Source organism: Mustela erminea, chromosome 5 (genome assembly GCF_009829155.1).
Source record: "Mustela erminea isolate mMusErm1 chromosome 5, mMusErm1.Pri, whole genome shotgun sequence".
Classification (NCBI taxonomy): domain Eukaryota; kingdom Metazoa; phylum Chordata; class Mammalia; order Carnivora; family Mustelidae; genus Mustela; species Mustela erminea.
Window position 1 is genome coordinate 117111515 of NC_045618.1, and position 18383 is coordinate 117129897.

At 50.4% G+C, this 18383-nt stretch overlaps 1 protein-coding gene across 1 annotated transcript in view; it reads right to left on the reverse strand.

The window, feature by feature from the left end:
• Positions 1–7637, reverse strand: part of SLC24A4 (solute carrier family 24 member 4) — a 180509-nt gene extending 172872 nt beyond the window's left edge. The window contains exon 1 of the mRNA XM_032344630.1: positions 7461–7637. The gene's annotated coding sequence lies outside the window, so the exon portion shown is untranslated. The remainder of the gene's footprint in view (positions 1–7460) is intronic.
• Positions 7638–18383: the final 10746 nt, after the last annotated feature.

The following is an 18383-nucleotide window of genomic DNA, read 5'->3' on the forward strand; positions in this document are numbered from 1 at the left end:
CCACATATACCATGCTCACGACCTGGATATAGTGGGTGTTTAGTAAATGCTCGTGGAAGGAAGGGAAAGCATACCCGGCCCTCACTCAGCACATGTGACTCGACCCATCATGTTGCTCCTGCCAGCATCCATCATATACGGGGTTTTCACCCTCGCTGCATCTTTTGATTCCCATAATAGCCTCGAGGAGGAGACAGAACAAGAACTAGAGTCCCCCCTTTACAAGGTCCCTCATACTGGAGTGGCCTGCTCAAGCTCGCACAAGGAGTTAGAGGAACAGCTGGAATCTGAACCGGGTCTTCTGCCCATTAGCCAGACCATTCTCCCATGACAGCATGTCACAGAGACTCGTCCTGAAGGGTGTGCCAACTAGCTTGTTGAATAAATTAGTTTTAACTGGAGACAGAAGGCTACACGTCATGGCACTATGTCCTGCCTGAGCCATCTCCTGGTGACTGGCTAATGGTGGGGACTCCCAGTGCAGGCTGGTCAGAGGAGGAGAGATACTTACCTAGACCAGACCTGGGGTCTCCTAATGCAACCCATACAGCTGCTCCATGCTTCGCAAGCCTGATTCTCAGTGTCCTTGGATTGAAATATGAAAATAACCAAATTGCTTTGTTCACCACTCAGAAAACATTTACTGAGCACCTAACTGCATATCGCTTTAAGCTTCAATGTTTTCCCATGCCACAAGCGTCTGAAGCATACATCAGTGAGAGTGCAGAGGAAGCTACTGTGTCCAGGAAGTCCATCACTAGCATGACTTAAAGGCCGAGCCGTTTCTTTTATACAAGAGTCTGCATAGAGCTGTCCAGGTTGGTAAGGTGGCTTGGCACCTCATCACCACGCAGGGACCCAGGCTCTTGCCACTTTGTGGCTCTGCCATCCCCTAGGGCATGATCCTCTGCTACACAGTTGAAGCTGATTGACCATCGCTCCTGGTTACAGCCAACAAGAAGGAGGAGGAGCGCCTGGTGTCGTAAGCCCCAGGCTGTATCACTCACTTCTCAGATTCTGTGGGTGGAGGCTTCGTCGCAGGACCATATCTAACCCAGGAAGACTAGAAAATGCTCAGGTGGGCAGCAGACCCCCGGGACAATTCTGCGATGGTGGGAGCAGAGGAGGAGGTTTCAGTGGACAGCTGCAGGCCCCCACCACCAATGGGGAGTGGGGACTCAAGGAAAATAAGAGAGTTGTCCAAGATGCCCCCGGTAGTAACTCACAGATCCACGCCTCCTCTCCAGGGCACGGATTACCGAGTACCCTCTATTCGTCACCCCTCTGGTCACTCAGCTCTTATCGGTCTGAGAGCAGAGGTAAGGCAGAGAGAGCTTGCCACCAGGGACAGGAGGAAGGGCTATTTGGCAAGGGACATGGCTTAAAAGTGCCTCTGGTTTAGACCCTTGCTAATTGTCTGCTGTTGGATTGGCCCTCTCTGTGCTCAGTAGGAGCCATGACATTGCACAAAAGCCAGATTTTCCTTTACAATCAGCGGACTGCACAGCCAAAGGCGAGAGCAGCGTGGGTTTTTGTTTTCCTGGGAATGTGCCCTATTTTCATATTTTTTATTTCTCTCTAATGGCTCAAGCCTCAGAAGCCCCAGCCTCTCTGCATCTCTTGAAGGGCCTGAATACATGGGAAGAAATGACAGTTATGCCAGAAGTAAGACGACAAGTGCCGAGAGAGAGAAGGACAGATAGAGTGCCAGAGATTTTCGTCAAAGGCAGTGTGGCTTTGCCTCAAGGGGAACAACTAAATGCTGCTGGGACCACCTGCAGGGACAGGTGCATCTCCCACCCAGGCGTGTTCCCGAAAGTACCCCCCCGCCCCAGACCAGAAGTCAATTCCACATGATAAGCATCCTTCTAGCCTGTGCTTAGGGGTTTTAATGAGGGAAAAGTTTCACTTTGCACACTTTGGAGTCTCCTGTACAAACATTCCTGCTAATTCCCATGGCTTGGAAAGACGGGAGAAGACACCAAGATCTAAGGACCGAAATGGTGTACATCCTGGCAAATGGGAAGAGATCCCTGCGGTGTCTGGGCAGAAACGCATGGTCTAGAAAGCAAGAGTAGTGAGCCCAGGCGGCCAGCCAGGGCAGCTGTCTGCAGGGAACTTGCCAGATACCGGGCCAACCCCTGCTGGACATGCAAGCTCTTGTCTCCAGCCAGAGAACTGGACGTCCTTTGGTTCGGTTACCCAGATAACATCAGAAACTCAGAGTCAAACAACTAAATACTCACAACAAGGCTCAGTCCCTCAGGAGAGACATCTAGGTCTTCACCACATTCCAAACCTAGCCCAGGGCCTTGCACTAGGAACTCAGCTGCCCTCAGAAGGCACTGCTTAGCACTTCTGAAGTTTATTTTTTGCTCAGACAACGTTTAAATTGGGTGTGGGGGCAGGCAGCCCTTCTCCATGTGGTTGGCTGGGCATCATGGTCCCCTCCACCTCGTGACCATGCCCTCTTCACATGTGGCTTCCGGGGGGGTGGTGCAGTGGGGCAAGCTGATCTGCACTGAGATAGCCCGGGGCCAGTGGGGAGAGGTGGAGAGTTCCAAGTGGAAGGTTTTCCTAGGTCAGACTTGGAGCTGGCAACTCCAACTGCCTCATATCCTAATGGGTTAGAACTCAGCCAGGTGGCCAGGGCCGCAAGGGAGGCTGGAAAGTGGCGGTAAATAGTCTGGGCCATGCACAAGCAAGCAGTCATCAACAAACACAATCCTAACTATGTATCCTCTTCACCTACCCTTGGTCAGGGCCAGGCAGTCTTCCAAGTACATTGTATCTACTGAGTCATTTAATCCTGCCAACAGCTCTGGCAGGTAAATACCATTATCCTCTTCCGTTTTCAGGTGAAGGAGCCCAAGGGTTCTGAGTGGTTAGTAACTTGCCAGAAGTCACACAGCTACTAAGTGACCAAGCTAGGACTCAGAACCAGGCAGTCTGGGTCCAGGATTCCCTGCACCTGCCTCAAGAATGAGCCTTCCTAGGGCACTTGGGTGGCTCAGTGGGTGAGCTCAGGTCATGATCTCAGGGTCTTGGATCAAGCCCGGCATCAGGCTCTCTGCTCAGTCTGCCTGCCTCTCTGCCTACTTGGGATCTCTCTGTCAAATAAATAAAATCTCAAGGAAAAAAAAAAAAAAGGATAGGCCTTCCTATTTTACACACGAGGAAAATTTATATCCACCCCCCACTTTTACCCAGAAAAGACAATACAGAGCTTACTCTCAGTAAACCCTTGTTAAATGAATGGATTGGTAGTTCTGTTTTCGGACATGATTCAAAGTGTTTTTAAAATATCAAGCAGGGTTTTAATGTTAGATACTAACTTTCATGAGGGGAAAGGCTGAATAGGAGACCGGAACAACAGACTCAACCCATTTGAAAATAAATTTGCAAACGGCAAGCCTTTTGGGGAATTAAAAAAAAAAAAAAAGAAAAGAAAAAAAAGGCCCAGAGGAGATTTACCCCAGCGTTGCATAATAAAGTGCCCCCCAAAGTAATACTAATACTTTAATGGCTGTTATGCAATGTTGATGGGCCTGTATGACTCAGCGTTTTAAATTAATTTAAAGGATTCCTGATGAATGTTGTTAGCTGGCTTTGGGGCCTCTCCTTTCTCTCTCCCCCTTTTAACCAGGTTCTGAAAGCAAACTCCCTGGCAAATTCTTACCTGCAGGGTGGAGACACACATATACTTCAGAAGATACCCGAGAAAGGAAAGAAAAAGAGCTTTTGTGACCAGCACCCAGTTCTGCTCTCCCCTCTGACAACTGCTGAAACCGCCCTCCTCGGGGTCATGCGTGTGAGCGGTCAGGAGGCCCTACCAGCCCAGAGAATTCTAATCCCTCAGACGGCCGGTAAATAATAATGTATAGACTTATGATTAGTATTCTGTTTCAAAGGCCAGTGATCAAAGGACAGCAGCCGGCCAGAATGGCGAACTTTGGAATTCAGCTTCTGAGTGAACTCCACAGGCTCCCTCTTCACACCTCCGGGTCCTGGTTCCACCAGAACCTTCTCTCGGTCACCTCAAGAATGCCCCCATGGCCTCGGGACACAGCCAAGTGTACAGACTATGCTTCTGTCATGAGGAGGTGGTTTCTTGCAACCATTTCTCAGCTTCCCAACATCCTTCTCTGGTTTGTGTGGAAAGAGTCCAGGACAGAAGCCCTGGTGTCTCTGAGGAAGTGAGAGAAAGTGTCTGGCCTTGAAGAGACCCATACTTTCAGGACATCGGTGCCCTGAAGCAACAATTTCATAAATGGAGCCCTGTTGACCTGTGAGAAATGAAGCCTTTCTGAGACAGCCCCTGCCACAAAGATGAATATTCAGGAGCTATGTTGCATACCTAAGAACCAGGAGATGAGTTTCAGGAGCCCTCATAGAGGGACCAGGGAAGATGTTGGGGGGGTGCCAAGACCTGCTCAGGATGGAGGGGCTGCTTATGTCTCTCCTTGTCCCCAACCTCTGCCCACCTCCCTGTCATTTCTGTTTCCTGTTCCCACTGCCCTGACTCCCAGTAAGATAACAAAGTCCCTCCTGGTTTGTTTCACATACAGACTCCTACGTAGTCAAGCTTCCTTTCTACCAAGGTAAGAGTCTAAAGGCAGTGGGTCACCATCTTTGGGGTACAAATACCTTCAAAAATTCACCGAATGCTCTAGACCCTATGCCCCCCGCCAGCCCAGAAAGTATACTAACTATACACATGGGAATTTGAATGCAAATTCTGAAGGACTGGAACCCTTCCCCCAAACCCTTCTTCTAAGGACTGTCAAAACCCTTAAGGTGCCCCTCTTCCTACTCCCGAGACCTTACCAGGACTATTCGTAGTTTAGGAAAAAACTGAAAGACCAAACAGCTGTAAATGCTCGAAGAAGTGATGATCAATTTCTCCTTGCCTCTCCAAGGACAGAAGGAGAATTCTAATGTTCATGCTGAAAAGACTGAGATGTTCGAAATTTCTAAAATTCCTTATGCTACCATCCCCATTTGGAAATCTATGAGGTTTATTAAAGGTTCTGAGAAGATCTGCAATGATGGGGCATCTTTCATTTTGCCGAATCCAGCATTTCCCAAACTTATCTGGCCCTGGAGCCCTTTTTGTTCCTATCCACAGTTAGGTTCCCATAGAACTGGTGTTTTGAGGAATACTGATGTAGACTAATCCTTACATTTTATGGATGGGGAGACTGAGGCCCAGAAAAGGGGCAAGACCTTCCCAGGGTCACAGTGAGACAGTGGTGGAGCCAGGCCTTGGTCTCCTGGCTTGTGGCTGTCTCTGTGTGGCAAACTGCTGTAATCAAGAGGTCTCTTCCGAGGACTGGAGGCACAGTACAGTTCCTTTCCTCTGAGGAGACTGCCCCAGAAGGCAGAACAACTATATCCAAGTCGCTGAGGGTGAAGAGGGGGCAGGGGTCAGAGAGAAAGTCATTGTCCGGGTCCCAGGTTTATAGCCCAGAGCCCGAAAGTGTGTGTGGATTTTCTTCATGGCAATACTCTGAGAGCCCAGAATGCTCCCCACAAGGGCCCCAAGCCAGACCAGCTCAGCACAGGCTGCAAAATGGGACCTGGAGGCCAGCCCTGGCTCTCAGGGCACTCTTACAGATCTGGTGACCCTGTTGGCATCACCAGGGGAACCTGATGGGACACCCTAGGAGTACAGACAGCAGACAGAGCCCCACCTCCGCGGCACACCTTGGTAACCGGTGAAAGCAAAATCAAAGGAGCAGCCAGGGCTCCGAGGGCTGAGTGGAGGTGCTCTGGGCCCCTTGGGATGTGGGTGGAAAGGCAGAAACTCTACACCGACTGTGCTAGGAATGAGCCTCCCTTTGTGTTTGCTTGTTTAAAACCTACAAATGATGAACTGCTTACCAACACCCCCCACCCCCAAAATCTCCAAAGCCTGCTTGGCAGCTAAACAGAGAGCCCTCTCCTATCACTTCCCAAAATCTTAACCCTTAGAACAGCAGCCTACCCTCCATAGGGCACCCACAGGTGACATTTTCCCAAACATGCCCTCTGAGTCTCTCTTCATCCTCCTGATGCCAAGAGTGTCCTCTGGTTCATTGCTAAAAACACAGCAATCATGTGATCATTGGCTCTGATGTCAAAAGATGCTAAGGGTTGCTACAAAGTCGACAGCAAAGGGTCTGAGATTTTTCTATTAAAAAAAAACAAGAACAAACCAATAATCCTCCTTGTCATGCTTATACCTATGTAGGAAATGTGTGCATTAATATGTGTGGGCAGACACTGGAAATAAAAATACCTCCTTTGATAAAAAGAAAAGATCAAAAACTTCCGTGGGGTTCTGCGCTACTTGTTGGACAGCAGGCTGCGCCCCAGTTTTCTTGAGTAGAGACAACTTGTCTGATGGAACCCATGGAGGTCCTAGAAGCACCTGTTGATGTGGCCCTCTGGGCTGGCAGGACACACAGGGGGTAGGAGCGCTGGAGGTGTCCCTTTTCTCCAGGCAGCCCTCCTGGATGGATCAGTGCCTTTCACTGAGGCAGTTGCACCAGTCTGGGCTGCCTCAGTGACCAGCCCAGCAAGGCAAGAGAAGGCAGTTCTCAAAATGAAAGACACAGAGACTGTCGCTGCCAACTGCGGAAGAAGTCCCACGTCAGGCAGCCCTGGACAATCGCTATGGCCCTGGCATGAGATCCCTGGAGAAAAGAGGGCTCCCTGGCCAGGCTCTGGCCTCCTCAGGGTCCCTCCACTCCACCGCACCCCTCCCCACTTCTGCTTGCCCTCTGTACTTCTCCCTAGACCCTATATCCCAGGTACTGTCCATGCTGTCCCCTCCCTCCTAGTTTTTTTTTTATGACTTTGAAGTGGAAGAGGCAGTGATTCATAAGACAATGAACAGGGTCTGGGATCTGCAGCCCGGTGCCCCGGTCACATGTGGGCCTCACAGGTTGGGTGGCTTCTGAAAGTGTCAATTCATCTTTTCATGCCTCAGTCTCCTATCTGTTAACAATGGGGCGGGTCTTTCCTTAAAGCTTTGTCACCATCCACTGAGCTGTGAACATCCTGTAGGAGCCTCCGTCTTCGGACGCGCCCCAAAGCCTGTGAGAATGAGATATGCACACTGCCACCCGCGCTCACAATGCAGCCCCGGAGTGCGCCGACTGATCCCAAACTTGCACTCCCTCTCCCGCCGCGCTCAGCTCTCAACACAGGGCTTGGGTGCCCGCTGCCATCCTTCAGGTTCATCAGTGGACCTTGCCTCCCCCCACCCCGCCCACTCCCTGGAGTACCTTAAGGACTTGTTCTGACGGATGCTTCTGGCTCTGTCCACACTTAGTGTCTCTCAAACATTCTCCACCCGGCTCTGCCCCTCGGTCTGGTTTTTTTGTCTGGACCTGAGCCTGCTCCTGACTCCCCCTGAATGGGGATCTGGTGAGTTTCAAAGGGGGAGATGAGGTCATGCATATGGAAGCACTAACCTCCGTCGTGTCTGGCACGCAGACGATGCTCCCTGAGTCGCCTTCCTCCTGCTCGGTCTTCCTAGTTCTTGGATCCTCTGGCTTCTGGAACCTACGAGTGACCCACGCTCAGGCCATTCCTTGTGCAGGACTGGATCTAGCACTGGTTCCGTGGGAAAGGCAACAGAACTTCATCTGACACGCCATTTCCGACCAGCTGGCAGTGACTTCCCAGTGCGCCATGCTACAATGGAGCAGAGCGAGAGTAGGCTTGAGGTGGAAGAAGACCAGGACGGACCAACAGTGTCTGCCAAGAGCACGCGGGGGAGAGCATTTGTGGTTCCCGGACACGCCCTTGCTCTGGCTCAGGCTCTCTCACAAACCGCGTGGCACGAAGAAAGTCGCTTCTCTTCTCCGAGCCTCCGGTCCCTCAACTCTAAGTGAGGGAAGAGTCCCGGCCAGCTCCTGGCACCTTCCTGGGGTCGGTGCTCACCTTTATCCCTAATGGCAGGCCTGCTGGCTCTGGCTCCAAACCCCTAAATTGGGAAATGTTCAACTGCAGATTGTTTACATTGTGTATTCAGAGTACGAAGTGGTGTTTGAGAAGGGTTGCCATGGAAACGGTGAAGTGAGGAGGCAGCTAACTATGAAGAGAAATAATCCAATATTAACACGCACAAGCTACGCTCTCGGGCTGCTGTAAATTAAATATCATGTTAGCAAGCGGGCAGCCACTGTCCGTGTGCCCAGCCTTGGTCTCCAAAATTGGAAGAAACTACCTCTTGGGTCTAGCTTGTTAAAGAAACCGTAGCAAATTCTGAGGCTCCCTGATTTGGGGCTAAGATTCCTCCCAGCTCAAAGAGCTGGTGCCCCCAGGCCAGTGGCTCTCAAACTGTCGACTGGGGACCTGGTTGGATGAAAGATCCCGGGGTCCGCCTGCCACGACCCGTCCTGATTTCCAGCGGGAAAGGAACTGTGGGCTAACTTGCCCCACCACCATCCCAGCAAACTGGGGGAGAGCCAGAGGGGCTTGTACCCACCTGCCTTTGTGCTGGGGATGTGCACGATTTGTAAATGAATGATAACAGCTGAAATGTTAGCATCCAGTTATTGGAAAATTATAGACTCCCCAAACGGGTCCTGCAAATGGGCATCGCTGCACATTGCCGGGCTAACCACACAGACTGCCACCAGCTCCATGGATACTGGTGAGGCCGGAAAGCACAGCCAACACGAGGCAGCGCCGACGGGACGCCGGCAGCCGGTATCCTTCCCCGAAGTTGCAGGAACCCCAGCCATTTCTGTTGCCAAGAGCTGGGTGGCAGCCAGACTCCTTAGTAGAATGCAGAATTAGATTCCTCAGTAAATGCTAGTGACAGGCTCCTTTTACCTTATAAACACTAAGTATTAGGAATCCTCCGTGTTTGTTTATTAGGTCACCTAGATGGTCTGTAACAAGGAAAGGCTTCCAGAAGGAGTGCCCTCTGCCTGGGGCAAGGGTTTGCGTGTTTGTTTCAGGAGGGTCCCCGAGACATCCTGAGACTCACTAGCTGACCAAGCCAAGCAGGTGTGTTTGCCACTTCATGGCTCTGTCCCCCACTCCCGACCACGGAACGAGAGTCCCCCAGCCTGGGCTGTGGGGCCAGCTACATCAGGGTTGCCAGGGGACTGGGGAAAAAAATGCCTTCCGGGGCCACAGCTCTGGAAATTCAGATCTACAAGGTCAGGGATAAAGCTCAGGGATCTACGCTTTCAAAAATGTCGCCAGACATTTTTGCTGCAAAAATGCAGCCAGACGTGGGAGCCTAGGCTCTGTCCTGGCAGGGACCTGGGGCTGGTTGGAAAAGCCCCAGCACCTCAGTTTCTCTGTCTGTACCCTGAGGATGAAGGGCCCAACCCCGTCCGCCAGGGACGGCAAGGCTCACAGGACAGAAGACTGGAAAGCTCTGGGCTCAGCATGGCTCCTAGGGGATCCCACCGTGTTCATCTAGAAGCAGTGTGACCCACAGAGAGCCCCGGGGAGCCTTCACAGAGGGACACTATTGTTATGCTTTACAACCTACATATACATTGTATATGTTCTTTTATATGTACCAAATGCTTCCTCGATGTTCAGTCTTTAAGAGGATGGGAGAAGTTTCGATTTGGAGTCAAAATGACCTGTGTTATCACCTATCCTGCCATGAGCTGTGCCCACTAGCCGCGAGGTCCCCTCTCTCAGCTGCCATTCACCGTCTTTAAAATAGAAATAATACTGGTTACTGCCCAGGGTTTTTGTGAGGGCTGGAAAACACGTTTACCTTAAAATCTTTTTGAGGAGAATCCGTAGAACTATATGAAGAGAATAAACAGTAGGATCGAAAGGGGAGGCAGGACAGGGAACATTAGCATAATGCCTGGGGGGCAGAAGGGGCGTGCCACAGGGACCCCTCTCCTGGCTGGTCCCGACAGGTGCCCCAGCAAGCCGGCATGGGGAACTTGTGCTCAGGCAAGCCACAGATGCTTCAGGCCGGGGCGGGGGGATGGGGGGGGACAGAAGAGGAACTGACAGCTGACGTTCTGCTGGACAGAAAAGGAACAGCAGCTCCCCCACCAAGGTCAGGGTGGCCAGCACCCCCATGTCCAGGGTGAGACTCCCAGAGGTCCCATCAGATGAGCAGAACTCAGTTTCAGAGAACTGAAAAGAACCAAATTGTGGGTTGGGGGCAGGTCCCGCCTCATAGGCTCTGGGCTGCAGGAAAGTGTCCCCACACAGCAAGGGCCAGAGCACAGCTCACACTTCTCCATGCCAACACAGGACGACGTGCCAACAGGCCAACTTGACAGCAGGCCCAGGCTTTTGTCCTCACCCCTGCCCTGCTAGGCTCAGGACTCCCTCAGAGGTGACTCTCTGTGCGCAAGCCCGAGTCCCAGCCCTAGCTGTGCTCATCAGATGGCCGTACATCCAGGCAGCCCCTCAAGGCAGGCAGAGCCCACGGCGCTGCTGGGGCCACCGAGGGCTTCCGGAAGCCACACTATGACAGGTTCCGCTCAGCCTACTGTAGCTCCTCAGGGAGTCAGGTGGGGACATTCTCTCTGCAGAGTGACTGCAAACTGGGCCTCGGCTCCCTGCAGTCTGGTCCTGCAAAGCCACCTTGACAGCCACTTGCCTGGGACACCAACCTTCTACAGTCTGACTGGGACGATGGGCCCATTGGGCTTGAACCTCTATTAACCTTTGGCCTCTGGCCCTCACCAAGGGTCAACCTGCTGATACCATCTCCACCCACCCTCCTGGAGAATTCGATGGCAGAGGCTAAAGTACCACCCAAGCAGAGTCACCCCCCAAGGGGAGGGTTCAGGATTTGGGCCCTTTTCCTCGAAGGGGGTGCCTCTGCTCCTTGCCCTGCTACCCCCGGCAAACTCCCAGGTAGGCATGAGATGGCGGTGTCAGGGGGCATGGCAGAGTAATTCCACCTGCTCCTGGAGTCCCAACATGAATCAGAATGTGCGTCTGTAACCCTGGAGCTCCGCATGCCCGCAGGAGACCTATATGGCCCCAGGTAACATCTGCTGACTTAATGGCTTGGTCCATTTGAGCCGCTCTAACAAGAACACCCTACACTGGGGTGCCTGGTGGGCTCAGATGGAAGAGCCAGGAACTCTTGATCTCGGGGTCGTGGCTTTGAACCCCATGTTGGGTTTCAAGATTACTAAAAAAATAACTAAATAAAACATAAAAATGACCATACACTGAGCAGCTTCTAAACAAGAGAAATTTATTTGTCATATTTGGAGGCCAGAATGTGCAAGGTCAAGGTGCCAGCAGATGTGGTGTCCAGCAAGATGTCCATTTAATCACTGTGTCCTCACAGAGTGGAAGGGGCAACGGAGCTCTCTTGGGTCCGTTTTATAAGGGCACTAATCCCATTCACGAAGCCGCCTCCCTCATAACCTGATCACCTGCCAGGCCTCTCACTTTGGGGATTAGTTTTCAATGTACAAATTTGCGTGTGTGGGAGGCACGAAATCCAGTCTTTTGGACTTAAACAAATACTGTCTACTCATTCTATTCTAGGCCTTGGCTGGCCCTGCAGAGCCAGAGACCAAAAAGACAGTTTTTGCCCTCAGGGTGCTCACTGCCTAAGAAGGGAGACACGGTCTAAACAATAACAGGGAAAAAAGAATCGAACTTGGGCCAGGTTCTCAAAACCCCAGCAATGGTGCTAAGGGATGATCATGGCCCAGTTCTATCAGAGATTGGACTTCCAGGCAATTCCTGGAGCAAGATGTGGGTTCGGAGAGGAAACCCAGTGATAAGAAGTGGGGCCCAGGATGGACAAGGACAAGAAGCACAAGCCCTATGGGGACCCCAGAACAGCTGCGATGCTCGAGACCCCCATGAAAGCCAGCCCTCAGCCCCTGTCCATGGTGCTGTGTGAGGGAAGGGGAAGGCTTCTCTGTGGGTCAAAGAAACCTCCACACTACACTGGGCTAGCATGTAGAGCAAAGAGTCAGGTTGCCTGATGAAATACAGGACACCCAGTTAAATTGGATTTCAGATAAACAATAAATAATTTTTTCATGTAAATAGATCTCATGCCGTATTTGAAATTATTTGTTGCTTCTCTGAAATTCAAATTTTAATGGAGCATTCTATATTTTAATTTGCTAAATCTGGCAACCGTAAGACAAGAGATTTATTTCTCTCTTCCTTCATCGTCTGACTGGTCTAGGCTGATGGGAGAGGGCTGCTCCGCAAAGTCATCAGAGACCTGGGTTCAACTTGCTGCCTCCATTCTTCAGGTGTGGATCTGAGCAGCCATACCCGTGAGAAATCATGCCCTAGAAATGCAATTCTTGGGTATCGCCAGGGTCAAATAACGAAATAGCGGAAGCCCCTTGTTTGTGTTTTAAGATTTTATTTATTTATTTATTTATTTATTTTTGGACTGGGGGGAAGGGGCAGAAGGAGAGAATCCCAAGCAGATTCCTCAAGCACCGAGCTTGACGCCAGGCTTCATCTCACAACCCGAGACGAAATCCAAAGTCAGCTGCTCAGTTAACGGAGACACCCAGGCGCCCCTTGGAACTGCACATGCTAGTCAAAGGCACAGCTGACGACGACAGTGACAGGATGGCAGGCACAAGTACTATTTCTTTTTTTTTTTTAAGATTTTATTTATTTATTTGATAGACAGAGATCACAAGTAGGCAGAGAGGCAGGCAGAGAGAGAGGAGGAAGCAGGCTCCCTCTGAGCAAAGAGCCCAATGCAAGGCTTGATCCCAGGACCCTGAGATCATGACCTGAGCCGAAGGCAGAGACTTAACCCACTGAGCCACCCAGATGCCCCGGCACAAGTACTATTTCTATTACTTGGATTGAAGGTGCAGGAACCCAGTGCCTCCTGGGAATGGGACCCTTCAGGCATAAAGGAAGATGGTCAGGAAGAGGATCTGAACATTTAAGTTCAACAATTGAGATTCTGCCGGACTCCAGCTCGTGCTTAGGAAAACCCCCTTCTCATTACAGCCCAGCTTGGTTTCGCTGAGGGGTCCTTTGAAGTTCCCAGCAGAGGTGGGGGTGGAGGGGAACCGTCACCCGTGTTTCAAGGCACATTTGTTTCAAAGTGGGCCCTGAATAATGCTGTGGTGCAGAACTGGGCCATTGTAAACGGATAAATGTGGGGCTGACGTCTGTGGGCCTATTATCTGAACTGTCAGATGCGCCCGGGAAGAGCAGGTTTGCTGACCATCAGGGTTCACTTGGCCAAAAAGCAAAGGGGCATGGGGGTAGTGAGGCCAGCTCTCTGCTGATCACCCCACTTTGCTGATTGTATAACGAGGGGGCTAGAGAAAGTTCCATCCACTGGCATCGTACCTCTGTGACAGAGCGGGAAGGGGTAGGGCTTCCGTTCTTCCCCTGGCTCTTGAAAACCATACCAACAAAGGAAAAAAAAAAAACGTAGTTACTCATTCTCTAGTTTACTGTCTCTCTTCTGCTGGATTCTCAGTTTTCCCTGTTTCCAGGCCCAGTTAGTATTTTCTGGGGTCCGTAGAATGGATGATGGCTTTTTAGAAACAGTGATGTTTGTAATATTTTCTTAGATCAGTTTCTCCCATTCAGAAGGATAAAGCTAGATGAGGATGTGATGTGTGTTCAATAGCATTAAGATCAACGCTGTCACTTTTCAGAGGTCAAGCAAGTCATTTTTATGGATAAAGAAACCAGCTTGCTCATAATCAGGTTCTAGGATTCAGACCTAGGCGTCTAATATTCTTTCCACGACAACAGAAATGCTTCTGTTCCTTTATTCGTTCACTCAGTAAAGACCCATCACTTTGGGTTGGCTATGGACCAGTGAATGAGGTGAGCGAATTCCTTCTCCAGGGAGCCTACCTCCCACGATGGGAAGACTGGAGTTTCTGATGCAGGTGAGTGTGCCTCCTAGCACATCTTGCCCATGGCTGCGTACCTAGTCAGTTGAGAATAAATATTTAATAAGTGAGTGAATAAATGCCCTAACAGTGGCCCTGATCCATGACTCTTCATTGGCTTCCCCGAGGCCACACTGAGAAGGTATTCCAGCTAATAACACACCCAGACCCAAGTGAGGTCGCTTGTGGATGGGTACATTAGCTCCATTCCAGGGAGCAATCTGTAACTTTCTTGTGAAGCATAAACTTGGAATAATTTCTAAATGGCAGGTGCACAAATTATTTCTCCAAGGAGAAGACAATTTCGTCTTCCCACTTCTCATCATGCAAATCTTTCAACCACAGTTGGTAATAAATGGAAATTGATAAACGGGATCCAAAATTCACATTTAACTGTTTGGAAGAACAGTTTTCGTTGAAAAAAAAAAAAGCAGCTGAACAGAACGGGGGCTGGTGAGGGCAGGGTTTGTCTCTGAGACGTAGCTGAAGCGGACGGTGAGATAAATGTCAGCAGAGAAGGAAGGAGAACTGTGTTCTAGAGAAAAAAAACTTTTTTTTTTTAAATTTTAGGGTGAAATTTGAGTATTCAAGGTCTGGGGACCAATTGTCACTTGTCTGGATTCAGTCCACTGTGCCTTAGGTCTCAGACTCAATTGTCTCAGCAGTGTATGTGGGGGCCCTTCAGGACCCAGGACCACCTGCCCTGTTAGTCTCACCAGGCACTGAGCTCACTCACTCCGTCAGCTCTGCTCCATCCCCCTGCCCCAGTCCCCTGTCTTCCAGAACATACCACTTTCTGTTCTGTGCCTCTGCTCAAGCTGTTTCCTCTTCCTAGAAAACCCCTACTCCATCCTTCAAGATCCAATTCAAATGTGACCCCTGAGGTAAAGCCTTCCCTTGGATCAGATGAAACTAAGCCTTCCTTCCTCTGTATTCTCAGGGCCCTTGGCTCAGACCGCACATACAGCATGTTTGAATCCCTCTTCTGGCTAGTTAGTGGTCTATCTCGTCTAGACTTTGAGTTCCTTGGGTCTTAATTACTTTCCAGTGATCCACTGTGTATCCAAAAGTGTGTCTGGCATCCATGAATGTTAAAGCAAGAGGATATAAATACCAATTAAAAGTGAGGTTTAGTTTGGGGAGTACTGCTAGCTAGGTAGAAGAGACTGTACATTACACTTGATTATTAAGGCAGGATTATGGAACAACCTTTCAGGGGTAGCTTAAAGATATTCATTAGTTAGAGATACAAAAGTGCTTGGAGGCAGAAGAACGACCAAAAGCAAAATGGTGGTCAGGATGGGCTATTGGGTAAATATCAACTCTGGAAAAAACAAACTACAGGTAAGGGTATTTCCGCTGCCCCCCCTTCTTGACCTCCCATGGCCACTAATGCTGCCAGACAGTTCCCACCCCAAGGCCACAGCTCCCATCTGGGTTCCAGGGACACTGTTCTCTCCCCTTGTCCCTTTAGGCGCTGGGGTAGTGATGGCTTCCAAGTATTGTGTATCCACCTGTGGGGGGCGGGGGGGCTCAGCGTCTCCTGTTAGTTCCCTCATCTCACTCATTCTTTCCTGATTGGGACTTTTGGCTTCAAAACTTCAGTTGAAAACTTTAAGTGATATCCACCGTACAACTCTACGATTCTAGCTTCTCCAGAATCCCGCTTATAAAAATGTTGGGTATCACTCTGCCATACCCAGGGACTAGCAATCAATAACCCAGAGGCCGTATCTTTTATAAGCAAAGTATCAAAACACTTTTAAAAAAATATTTTATTTATTTATTTGGCAGAGGGAGACACAGAGAGGCAATACAAACAGGGAGGGCGGGCGAGGGAGAAGAGGGCTCCTTGCTGAGCGGGGAGCCCAATGTGGGACTTGATCTCAGGACCCCAGTATCATGACCTGAACTGAAGGCAGATGCTTAACAACTGAGCCACCCAGGCACCCCTATTAAAACACTTTTTAAGTTATTGGAATGCCACTGGTTTTTATAAATAAAGTTTTATTGGAATAGAGCCACAACCATTCATTTACATATTGTCCATTGTTGCCTCCACACCACTGCACTGGCAGAATTGTGTGGCTGTGACCAACAGAATGGCCTGCGTGGCCTGAAACATTTACATCTGGCCCTTTACACAAAAAGTCTGCCCCTCCCCTTGCTTTGCACTACTATACATTCAAAGGCAATGACTTTAACATCCTTCTGCAAAATGGCTTTTAGAGAGTTCTACCTCTCTCTTTTTTTTTTTTTTTTTTGAGTGTGTACGTGTACTCGGAGGGGAGGGAGGGGCAGAGGAGGAGGGAGAGAGAGAGAATGTTAAGGTGAGGGATAGTGGCTACCTTGTTCCTGGAGAAGCCAGCGGCAGCCAGGGCCTCAAGGCTTTGGGAGTTAGGCCACTGATATCTGACTATTGTCCTGGAGACAATAACAGGTGCCTGGGGGACTCTGCCTAAGGCCGGTGACAAGGTCAGATCCGGCCTTTAAAGGGACCACTGGTAAGAGCTGGTTCTTTGAAAGAATTAATAATATGGATAAACCCCTGGCCAGACTTATCAAGAAGAAAAAAGAAAGGACCCAAATAAAAATCATGAATGAAAGAGGAGAGATCACAACCAACACCAAAGAAATACAAACGATTATGAGAAGATATTATGAGCAACTCTACGCCAGCCAATTTGACAATCTGGAAGAAATAAAGGGACCACTGGGAGGCCTGTGGGGAGAGAGGCACTGAAGAGAAGCAGATTCCAGGAAGGTAAGTCCGACCAAGGAGGCGGGTATGGACTAAGGCCTGACAAGGGGGCTGGACGCAGGGGCGTGGACTCGGAAGAAATTTCAGAGATGAGGTCAGCGGAGCTGCTGACTGATTGAGGGGCTCAGGGCAGAGGGAGAGGTGAGTGGTGTTGAGATGACTTCCAGGCTCCTGTCTTGAGCATCTGAAAAAGCCAGCTCCGTGCTCTAGGAGCTCTCAGGAAACCTTCTGGTTGCCAAAACCCAGGCTCAGTTCTTGCCCCTTGAACAGGTTCCACTGTGACTGGGAGATATGCCTTGTCTTGATGGTATGAATTTCACAATGGAACCTACTGTCTAGAACCACCTGCGGAAGGGGATGGGCACAGGTGATTGTCATATGCCCCACCAGGCTGGACCAGAGCTTTCCAGAGAGGGAAAAGGTTTTCCCTTTTGCTGGAAGGTTGCCCTCAGGGGTTCGGGTGGAGGCAGGAGTTGGCAGAGGTGAAGACGCCTCATTCTCCTTCTGAAGGCTGCCTACGGAATACTCACCCTAAGTCTTCCCAGGGCCACTGCATCCCCGCTGTTTCCGCCCCCACCAGCTCCACGGATCTGGGTGCCCATGAAGGAGAGCGATGGCTGCAGGGAGGGGGGCAGGAATGCTCCTCCCACCCCTGCAGGGAAGGTCAAGTTGAAGCCCCGAGCAGGAATCTCACGGTTGCTGGGGACAAATGCCCTGGAATCTTCCAGAGCCAGGCACAGGGCTCCCTGTTTCCTCTGCCCTTGGAAAAGGAGTGCATTTGGACAGGAGTAAGGTGTGTGCTCGGGAGGCCCAGCTTTGTTTTGTTCTCACCTTTCTGGTCTAAGAAATCACAGCACGGTAGGCAGCTGTGGCCCGGACAGCAAGTGAGAGTTCATTCACGGCTGGAAGGGCAGCAGAGTCCAACAGGTGCCAGGGGTAAGGGCAGTCTATCCCCTTACCTGGTCCTCTAGGACTCTACCTTCGTGAGCAAGGTCAGAGCGGGGGGATGGTTCAAGGACTAGGTTCACTGAGGGTCCACTTGGGTCCACTGCCTTTAAAAGTGATGTGAATAGTGGGAGAGAAAATATCAAGAGGATTGAAGGGTCCCGTTGGGTTGAAATGTCAAGGCCACCTCCGAGCAGGGGCTGAACTGGGTCCTCATTTGAAGTTCACTTCAAAGAGAGCAATACTACCGGCCTGCCCCCACCCCATTTGGGTCTCTCTGGGAGCATCTTCTGCACTGAGAATAGCATTTCCCGTTTGTGTGGAGTTTCGCAACAGGATTCCAAGGTTCACACTCATTTTCTCATGGGGCTGATGCAGGTGAAGGCAGGAATTCCTGTGCTTACTTCCCCAGCTGAGAACACCCCCACACTTTTCTAAAGTCCCACAGTTAGTGAGGGGTGGAAGGGTTTCTGGTTCGAGATGGTGGTTATTATCTCCATGGTGAGATGACACGACGTGATCGAATCCACTTGTCTGCCCTCCACGTCTGTAATCAGGTCTCGAAACGGGTCCCCCAAAACAATCAAGCTTTTCATTGCATTACGAGAGGCCTCGGAGGAAAGAGATGCTCTCCCAGGTTGGGGTCACCTGCTGTGACCTTCTCTCCCATGAAAGGTTCTTGGCTCAGGTGCCTATCGGTTCCAACCCCACTGAGACCTGCATTCCACAGACCAATGTTTTAACTCAACCAAGATGTATTTTTTTTATCATCATAATGTTAAAGATAATAACTGCCCCTCCCCAATGCCAAGACAGTTATT